Source organism: Pristiophorus japonicus, chromosome 19 (assembly GCF_044704955.1).
Source record: "Pristiophorus japonicus isolate sPriJap1 chromosome 19, sPriJap1.hap1, whole genome shotgun sequence".
Taxonomy (NCBI): domain Eukaryota; kingdom Metazoa; phylum Chordata; class Chondrichthyes; family Pristiophoridae; genus Pristiophorus; species Pristiophorus japonicus.
The window spans coordinates 32,228,355-32,238,595 of record NC_091995.1 but is presented as its reverse complement, the minus strand read 5'-3'; the positions used below and the strand labels follow the sequence as shown (position 1 = coordinate 32,238,595).

Here is a 10,241-nt window from a genome sequence, read left to right as displayed (position 1 = left end):
ACTCTTTCCCCATCCTCTTTCTTTCTCTCTCCTCCCCCCCTCTCTCGTCTCTCCCTTTCTCTCACTCCTACATTACAACAGTGACTACACTTCAAAAAGTACTTCAGTGGCTGGAAAGCATTTTGAGACATCCCTTGGTCATGAAAGACGTGATAAAAATGCAAGTCTTTTTTTCTTTCTCTCTTACTCCCTCTGCCCTCTCTCTTTGTCTCACTCCCTATCTTTCTCTTTCTCCACTTTTTCTTTCTACCTCTCCCTCCCTCTTTTTCCCTCACTCCCTCTGTCTCTTACTCGCTGTCTCATTCTTCCTCTCCACTCTCTCTTTCTTCCTCTCTCTCCTTCAATTTATCTTTTTCTCGATCCTGCACTGCCTCTCTTTCCTTCTGTCTCTGTCCCTCACTCCGTTTCTCCCTCATTCTCATATTCCTTTTGCTCTGCCTCACCGTCTTGTTTTCTCCCTCACTTTTTCTTCCTCTGATCTTTTCCCTCACACTTTCTTCCTCTCTCCTTCACTCTCTTTTTCTTCTCTTCCCCTCTCCCACTTTTTCTTCCTCTCATCTTTTCCCTTTTTCTTCTCTTCTCCTCCCCCACCCCCTCCATCCCTTCTCTTCCCCCTCCTCCTCTCTCTATCCCACATCATCCCCTCTCTTTACACCTCCTCATCCCCTCTCTACCCCCTCATCTCCTATCTTTGTCCCCCTCCTCCCCTCTTTTGCCCACTCCTCCTCCCCTCTATCCCCCTCCTCCTCCCTCTCCCCTCCCCTGCCCCTCGCCACCCCATCCCTCTCACTCCTCCCCCCATCCCTCTCTCCCCTCCGATCCCCATCTCTCTTCCCCCGCCCTCCTCTCTTCCCCTCTTTCTCTTTCCCCCCCTCCTCCACTCTGCTCTCCCCCTCCCCTCTCTCTCGCCCCCTCCACGCCCCTCTCTCTCAACCCTCCTCCTCCTCCTCCTCCTCCTCTCTCTCTCTCTCTCTCTCTCTCCCCCCCCTCCCCTCCTCGCCCCATCCCCTCTCCTGTCTCTCCCCGGCTCATCCCCTTTCTCTCTCCCCACCTTCTCTCCTCTCCTCCCCTCCACTCTCCCCCTCCTCCCCTCTACTCCCCCATCTCTCCCTCCTCCTCCTCCTCTCTCTCCTCCCCTTTCTCCCGAGCCCCCATCTCTCTCTCCCCCTCCTCCTCCTCCCTCCACCTCCTCCTCATCCCCTTTCCTCCCATCCCCTCTTCCCCGTCCTCCCCTCTCTTCCCCCAGATCCTCCCTCTCCCTCTCCTCCTCTTCTCTCTCCCCCCCTCTCCCACTCGCCCCTCGGTCTCTCACCACCTCCCTCTCTCCCCTCTCCTCACTCTCCCCCTCCTTTCTCTCCCCACTCCTCCTCTCTCTCCCCCTCCTCCTCCTCCCCTCTCTCTCTCCCCCCTCCTCCTCTCTCTCCCCCTCCTCCTCCTCTCTCTCCCCCTCCTCCTCCCCTCTCTCTCTCCCCCCTCCCCTTCCTCTCCCTCCTTTCTCTCTCACCCCCTCTGTCTCCCCTCTCCCTCCCCCCACCTACTCCTCCCCACCCACTCTCCTCTCTCTCCACCCGTCCTCCCCTCTCTCCCCCTCCCCCTCCTCCATCTCCCGCAATCCTCCTCCATCTCCTCCCATCCTCCTCTTCTCTTCCCCCATCTCCTGTCTCACCCCCCTCCTCCCTCCCCTCTCGAGCCTACTCCTCCTCCCCTCTATCTCCCTCCTCTTCCCTCTCCCCTCTCCTGCCCCTCTCCCGTCCAATCCCCCTCTCTCTCTCTCTTCCCCCGCCCTCCTCTCTTCCCCTCTCTCTTTATCCCCTCCTCCACTCTGCTCTCCCCCTCCGCTTCTCTCACCCCCTCCCCTCTCTCCCCCCATCTGCTCCTTCCCACCCCCCCTCCCCCACCTGCTCCTTCCCACCCCCTCTCCTCTCTCTCCCCCCCTCCTCCTCCCTCTCTCGCTCCTCCCTCCTTTCTCTCTCTCGCTCCTCCTCCTCTCTCTCTCTCGCTCCTCCTCCTCCCCTCTCTCTCGCTCCTCCCTCCTTTCTCTCTCTCGCTCCTCCTTCCTTTCTCTCTCGCTCCTCTCTCCTTTCTCTCTCCCCCCCACCTGCTCCTCCCCACCTCCTCTCCTCTCTCTCCCCCCATCCTCCCGTCTCTCCTCCCTCCCCCTCCTCTCTCTCTTCCCCTCCTCCCATCTCTCCCCCCTTCTGCTCTATCTCCGCCCCTCCTGCTCTCTCCCTCCTCCTCCTCCATCTCCCCCCATCCTCCTCTTCTCTCGCCCCCCCCCCATCTCCTGTCTCAGCCCCCTCCTCCCTCTCTCACCCCCTCCGCCACTCTCTCTCTCCCCCATCCGCATCTCTTTTCCCCCCTTCCCCCTCCTCCCTCTCCCCCCTTCCCTCTCTCACCCCCTCCGCCACTCTCTCTCCCCCATCCGCATCTCTTTTCCCCCCTTCCCCCTCTTCACCCCCTCTTCCCACGTCTCTGCCCCTTCTCTCTTCCCCCCTCCTCCCCCGCCTCTGCCCCTTCTCTCTTCCCCCTCCTCCCTTCCTCTCTTCCCTGTCTCTGCCCCTCCTCTCTTCCCCCCCCTTCCACCGTCTCTCACCCTCCTCTCTTCCACCCCCGTCTCCTCCCCGCTCTCTACCCCTCATCTCTCCCCCCACAACCCCTTCTCTCCCCTCTCTCTCTTCCACTGCTTCTCCCCACCCTCCCTTCCCGCTCCCCTTCTCCCCCTCTCCCGCTTCTCCCTTCCTGCTCTCTTCCCGTCTCCCCCGCTTCTCCCCCAGTGCCTCTACGCTCTCGCTTCCCCCTCTCTCTCCCACCCCCCCTTTCCCCATCTCTCCCCCCCACCCCCGCTCTCTTCCCCCTTACCCGGATCTCTCCCCTTGTTCCCCCATCTCCCCCCCACTCTCTTTTCTCCTGTCTATCCCATCCCCTCTTCCCCGTCTCTCCCAATCCCTCTCCCCACCCTCTCGTTTCCCCCGTCTCACCCCCCTCTTACCCCGTCTCACATCCCCCATCACTTCCCCTCTCTCCACTCCCTCTCTTCCCGTCTCTCCCCTCCATCACTTCTCCCGTCTCACCCCCCCCCCATCTCTTTCCCCGTCTCTCCCTCCCTCTCTTCCCCCGCCTCTCCCTTCCCGCTCTCTTACCCCGTCTTGTCTCCCCACCCCCGCCCTCTCCCCTCATCCCGTCTCTCCCCCCCCGCCCTCTCCCCTCATCCCGTCTCTCCCCCCTGCCCTCTCCCTTCATCCCGTCTCTCCCCCCCTCTTCATAGAAACATAGAAAATAGGTGCAGGAGTAGGCCATTAGGCCCTTCGAGCCTGCACCACCATTCAATAAGATCATGGCTGATCATTCACTTAGTACCCCTTTCCTGCTTTCTCTCCATACCCCTTGATCCCTTTAGCCGTAAGGGCCATATCTCACTCCCTCTTGAATATATCCAATGAACTGGCATCAACAACTCTCTGGGGTAGAGAATCCCACAGGTAACAACTCTCTGAGTGAAGAAGTTTCTCCTCATCTCAGTCCTAAATGGCTTACCCCTTATCCTTAGACTGTGTCCTCTGGTTCTGGACTTCCCCAACATCGGGAACATTCTTCCTGCATCTAATCTGTCATCGGCCTTCAATCCCATCAATTTCCCGCCTAATAAAGATTTCCTTCAGTTGCTCCTTCTCACTAGACCCTCGGTCCTCTAATATTTCCGGAGGGTTATTTGTGTCTTCCTTCGTGAAGACAGAACCAATGTATTTGTTCAACTGGTCTGCCATTTCTTTGTTCCCCATTATAAATTCACCTGAATCTGACTGCAAGGGACCTACGTTTGTTTTCACTAATCTTTTTCTCTTCACATATCTATTGAAGCTTTTGCAGTCAGTTTTTATGTTCCCAGAAAGCTTCCTCTCATACTCTATTTTCCCCCTCTTAATTAAACCCTTTGTCCTCCTCTGCTGTATTACAAAATTCACCCAGCCCTCAGGTTTGCTGCTTTTTCTGGCCAATTTATATGCCTCTTCCTTGGATTTAACACTATCATTAATTTCCCTTGTTAGCCACGGTTGAGCCACCTTCCCCGTTTTATTTTTACTCCAGACAGGGATGTACAATTGTTGAAGTTCATCCATGTGACCTTTAAATGTTCCTCCCGCCGTGTCTTCCCCCGCTCTCTTTCCCTCCCCTCCGTCTCTGTTCCCCCCTCTCTTCCCCGTCTCTCTCTCCTCTTCCACGTCTCTTCTGTGCCTCTTCCCTCCCTCTTTCCTCTCTTCCCCCGTCTTCACCCCTCTCTTCTCCCGTCTCCCCCCTTTCTTCCTCCCTCCCCCTCGTCCCCAGTCTCTCCTACCCCCTCTCTCCCCACCCTCTCGCTTCCCCCCGTCTCTCTTCCCCTGTCTCCCCCCCCCCACTCTCTTCCCGTCTTCCCCCCCCCACTCTCTTCCCGTCTTCCCCCCCCACCACTTCCCCCGACTTGCCCCGTCTCTCCCACCCCCTCTCTTAACCCGTCTCTCTCCCCACCCACTCTACACCCCGTCTCTTCCCCTCCCCACTCTCTTCCCGTCTCCCCCCCCACTCTCTTCCCGTCTCCCCCCCCACTCTCTTCCCGTCTCCCCCCCCACTCTCTTCCCGTCTCCCCCCCCCACTCTCTTCCCGTCTCCCCCCCCACTCTCTTCCCGTCTCCCCCCCACTCTCTTCCCGTCTCCCCCCCACTCTCTTCCCCTGTCTTCCCCCCCATTCTCTTGCCCTGTATCCCTGCCCACTCTCTTGCCCTGTATCCCCGCCCCCACTCTCTTCCCGTCTCCCCCCCCACTCTCTTCCCCCCGTCTCTCCCACCCCCATCTCTTCCCCCGTCTCTCCCACCCCCATCTCTTCCCCCCGTCTCTCCCACCCCCATCTCTTCCCCCGTCTCTCCCACCCCCATCTCTTCCCCCGTCTCTCCCACCCCCATCTCTTTCCCCGTCTCTCCCACCCCCATCTCTTCCCCCGTTTCTCCCACCCCCATCTCTTCCCCCGTCTCTCCCACCTCTCTTCCCCCATCTCTCCCACCCCCATCTCTTCCCCCGTCTCTCCCACCCCCATCTCTTCCCCCGTCTCTCCCACCCCCATCTCTTCCCCACCCTCTCCCCCATCTCTTCCCCCGACTCCCCCTGCTCTTCCCCAGTCTCTCCCATCCCTCTTCCCCCCCATCTCTCCCACCCCTCTTCCCCTCTCTCTCCCCACCCACTCGCTTGCCCCGTCTCTCTCTCCCCACCCTCTCGCTTGCCCCGTCTCTCTCTCCCCACCCTCTCGCTTGCCCCGTCTCTCTCCCCACCCTCTCGCTTGCCCCGAATCTCTCCCCACCCTCTCGCTTGCCCCGTCTCTCTCCCCACCCTCTCGCTTGCCCCGAATCTCTCCCCACCCTCTCGCTTGCCCTGTCTCTCTTCCCACCCTCTCGCTTGCCCCGTCTCTCTCCCCACCCTCTCGCTTGTCCCAAATCTCTCCCCACCCTCTCGCTTGCCCCGAATCTCTCCCCACCCTCTCGCTTGCCCCGTCTCTCTCCCCACCCTCTCGCTTGTCCCAAATCTCTCCCCACCCTCTCGCTTGCCCCGTCTCTCTCCCCACCCTCTCGTTTGCCCCGTCTCTTCCGTCTCTCACCACCCTCTCGCTTGCCCCGTCTCTTCCGTCTCTCCTCACCCTCTTGCTTGCCCCGTCTCTTCCGTCTCTCACCACCCTCTCGCTTGCCCCGTCTCTTCCGTCTCTCCCACCATCTTGTTCCCCGACTTCCCCCGTCTCTCCCACCACCTCTCTCCCCCCCTCTCTTCCCCTGTCTCTCCCCCCCTCTCCTACCACCTCTTTCCCCCCCAGTCTCTCTTCCCCCCTCTCTTCCCCTGTCTCTCCCCCCCTCTCCTACCACCTCTTTCCCCCCCCAGTCTCTCTTCCCCTGTATATGCCCCCCCCCATCTCTCTTCCCCTGTATCTCCCCCCTCCTCTCTCCCCCAACTCTCTTTCCCCGTCTCTCCCACCCCCCCTCTCTTCCCCCGTCTCTCCCACCCCCCCTCTCTTCCCCCGTCTCTCCCACCCCCCTATCTCTTCCCCCTCTCAACCCGTCTCCCCCCATCTCTCCTGTCTCTCTCCCCACCCTCTCGCTTGCCCCGTCTCGTCCCCCGACTTCCCCCGTCTCTCCCACCACCTCTCTTCACGTCTCCCCCCTTCCCCTATCTCTCTCCCCTCTCAACCCGTCTCTCCCCCCACATCCATCGCTTCCCCCGTCTATCCCTCCCCCGTCTCTCTCTACCCCCTCTCCTTCTCGCGTTTCCCCTTCCTGTCTCTTTTGCCACCCCCCGTCTCTCCCTCCACGCTCTCTTACCCTGTCTCGATTCTATCCCCCCACCTTCTCTTCCCCCGACTCTCCCCCAACACTTCTCTCCCCCCCCCCCGCTCGCGTCCCTCCCCCCGTCACGTGATGCCCCACTAGCCCCGCCCCTCCCCGCGCGGTGTGATGACGCGGGCCCGCAGTGGCGGTTGGTGGGGCAGGTGAGCGCGGCGCGCGGGCGGAGAGAGCGAGCGAGCGAGCGAGCGAGATCCGGCGGAGCCCGGGCTGAGGCCCGACTTTTCATACAGTCACCGGGGTCAGCGGGAGGCTGCAATGGGGTGTGGATGTGTTGAGGTTGATTTTGTGCCCCCTGATTGGGACTGTTTGGTTTAAAGCTCCAGCAGTTTCTATTACTTTACTGTTAATTTGCATCTCCCCACCTGCACTGCACTTCAGACGCAACTCGTTGGCTGTAAAGCGCTTTGGGAGGTGAGATGTGTTTTTATAAAGGCAGGTTCTTTAATCAATGGCAGTTACTCTGTGCAGTTGTTGGGAGTCAGAGATTTATGCCCAAAAGGAGTGAGATCCTTCACATTGAAAGACATGGAGCTGTTTTGACCTTTGGGTAAAATGCTAATCCTGATCCTGGAATTGCCCATGCAGACTAGTTTGTGCTCAGAAGATAGTTGCCACCTTCATGACTGAGATCGATAGATTTTTGTTGGATAAGGGTATCAGTCGATCAATACGGAGCAAAGGCGGGTAGATGGAGTTGGCGTACAGATCAGCCGAGACCTAATTGAATGGTGGGAACTGGCTCGATGGGCTGAATGCCCTCCTCCTGCTGTTTTTGCCAAGTCCAGGACAGGAGCGGATAAGTGGTTTGAGTTTTGCTGTTTCCTGGATGCCAAACACTACTGGAAACATTAGTGACTAGCAAATCCCTCTAATGCAGAGAAAAATGGAGGATAAAGGAATAAAAAGAACTTACAAATCCAGATGAGTAAATCGTCAAACCTTTAGCGGTTACTGCTGGGCAGCCAAGTTACCATTTTACAAATATCAATTGTCGAGCTAGCCTGCGATCAATATGGAACACAGCAGGCATGGGGAAGGCCAATCAGACTAAGGGAAGTGCTTGAAGGAGAAATCTATAAACCAAGCAGCTGCAGTATCAAAAGGAGGGCGCGCCAACAACAACAAATTGTATTTATATAGCGCCTTTAACGTAGTGAAACCTCCCAAGGAGTATTATGTGATTAAAAAATTGACACCGAGCCGCATAAGTAGAAATTAGCACAGGGCTTGGTCAAAGAGGTAGGTTTAACGAGCGTCTTGAAGGAGGAATGAGACTTAGAGAGGTGGAGAGGTTTAGGCAGGAAGTTCCAGAGCTTGGGGCCTCGGCAACAGAAGGCACGGCCATCAGTGGTTGAGTGATTATAATCCGGGATGCTCAAGAGGACAGAATTAGAGGAGCGCAAACATCTCGGGGCGGGTGGTTGGTTGTGGGGCTGGAGAAAATTACAGAGATAGGGAAGGGGCGAGGCCATGGAGGGATTTGAAATCAAAGATGAGAACTTTGAAATTGAGGCGTTGCTTAACCGCGAGCCTATGTAGGTCAGCGAGCACAGGGGTGATGGGTGAGCGAGACATGGTGCGAGTTAGGACATGGGTAGCCAAGTTTTGGATCACCTCTAGTTTACATAGGGTAGAATGTGGGAGACCAGCCAGGAGTGCGTTGGAATAGACAAGTCTGGAGGTAACCAAAAGCATGGATGAGTGCTTCAACAGGGAATGAACTGAGGCAATGGAGGAGACGAACGATTCAATGAAAACCGGGGACAGCATATCCAAAAGCCCCCCTATTCGTGGGGGAGGGAAATAGGTTTCAATTTAGTAAGTGGGCTCGGGAAGGATTAACATTGCGAAGATCCCGAGCAGTGATATTTTTCACTTGTGAGCCGTACGTCTCACCTGGTTAAACTCGGCAAGGGCCGCAGAGACAGCCGAGCTACCAAATGCCCCTCAATCTTTCCTTTCTCTTTTTTGTTTCTTCCCTTCTCCCCGTTCCCCATACCTGGCTACAGCAAAGCGAGCGGGCGTCCTGGAGGCAGTGCTTTCCCAGTCTTCGTAGAGATGATGAAAGGTTTTCTGTTAAACCTGTCGGCCTTGTTTATGAGCCAGAGGGACTCCAGGATTTGCCAACACTGGATGTAGGTGCGCTAGCATAATTGTGAGGTGTGAGAGTAGGATACGTGTCTACCTTATTTAACAGGCAGAGTCTATGCATCTGTTTTTTTTTTAATTCATTCTCTGGTCGTGTGCCTGGCTAGCAAGACCGGCATTTATTGCCCATCCCTGATTGCCCCGTCAGAAGATGGTGGGTATCTTTCTTGAACCGCTGCACTCCGTGTGGTGAAAGGTCCCTGCACGGTGTCAGTAGGGAGTTCCAGGATTTTGACCCAGCGACAGCGAAGGGACGGCAGATTTGTGTCCCAAATGGGGATGGTGTGTGACTTGGAGGGGAACTTTCAGGTGGTGGTGCTCCCATGCGCCTGCTGCCCTTGTCCTTCCGGGTGGGTGGAGTTTGCAGATTTGGGAGGAGCTGTCGAAGAAGCCTTGGCGAGTTGCTACAGTGCATCTTGTAGATGGTGCACACAGCAGCCACGGTGCGCCAGTTGTGGATCTATGTTTTAGAAATTTCAGTGACTGGCCCAAAATTGGATGAATCAGCTAAAATTTAACAACGAGCCACGTGAGATATTAGGACAGATGACCAAGAGCTTGGTCAAAGAAGTAGGTTTTAAGGAGGAGAAAGGGGTGTAAGAGGGAATTCCAGAGCTTGGGGCCTATGCAGCTGAAGGCATACATAAGAAATAGGAGCAGGAGCAGGAACGGGCCCTTTGGCCCCTCGAGCCTGCTCCGCCAGTGGGGAGAAAGGAGTGGGTAATGCATAAGAGGCTGGAATTGTGGGGATGCAGAGATCTCAGAGGGTTGTAGGACTGGAGGAACGTACGGGGTGGGGTAGGGGGGTGGGTGAGCACCGCCACCTTTAGCCCACCTTTCCTGAGGGTGTTCAGTTAGGTTGGCTCACATTTCCGTCTCCTGGGTGGGTTGCATGCTCCCATCAGACTGTCCTTCTGAGGGAGCGTGTCGTGGAGTTGGTAAAGCTTATAACTCTCCCAGCACCTCCTCCCCAATTAACCATCTGATGACTCAAAATTCTCGCCTGCACTCCCCCACACCAATCTTCTCTGCCCTCCTCTCCCCCCTTCTCTCTTGAAGACATTTACTCTTTGCTGGTTACTATCAGATTTACTAAGTAAAACATTTTTATTTCCCTACCTGCCGATAGCATCAATTGTTGTGGATGTGGACTGGTACCTCTCCCAAGTGACCGTTCCCCCTGTGAGGATTGGTGGGCTATTTGACTACGGGGGCATCGTAGCCAATCCCGATTTTGTCCTCGCCCAGCACCCGTGCGTGTACACTTGTTGCAGGTTACACAGGATATCAATCGAGAGGGGGAAGCCTAGCTGATTTTCACCCCCGCCCCCCCTCCCATTCCCTATCCCAGGCACCAATTCTGATGCCTGTAATGAGAAACCATTAACGCAGCAGAGATAGACGTACCCGGGAAAGTCTTGATCTATCTCACAGGGTGAGCCATCCCTTTTCAGCTGCCAATAAAAATTAACGGTAGAATGGGAAACCTCAGTTTACTCTTCTTCTACACTCTTGTTTTGCATAATGTGAATCCTGCTGTCCCCTATGTTATTGGTTCTGAAATGACCCATAACAATTCATAGTCTGAAGTGAAATATTTTTGAAGTATAGTCGCTGCTGCAATGTAGGAAGCGCAGCAGACAATCTGCTCACAGAAAGGTCCCACAAACAGCAAAGCAAACATTCGCCAAAATCACCTGAAAGAACTCCCCTGGTTCTTCTTTGAAATAGTGCCATG

The 10,241-nt window shown here is 56.4% G+C and overlaps 1 protein-coding gene across 6 annotated transcripts in view; it reads left to right on the top strand.

The window, feature by feature from the left end:
- Positions 1-6,479: 6,479 nt before the first annotated feature.
- LOC139229827 (protein CutA homolog) overlaps positions 6,480-10,241 on the top strand; it is a 49,923-nt gene continuing 46,161 nt past the window's right edge. The window contains exon 1 of one of the 6 annotated variants that reach the window (XM_070861421.1): positions 6,480-6,498. The gene's annotated coding sequence lies outside the window, so the exon portion shown is untranslated. Of the gene's footprint in view, positions 6,499-6,526; positions 6,767-8,401; positions 8,495-10,241 lie in introns of those variants that run through there. The other 5 variants (XM_070861422.1, XM_070861420.1, XM_070861423.1 and 2 more) reach the window with 5 other exon arrangements.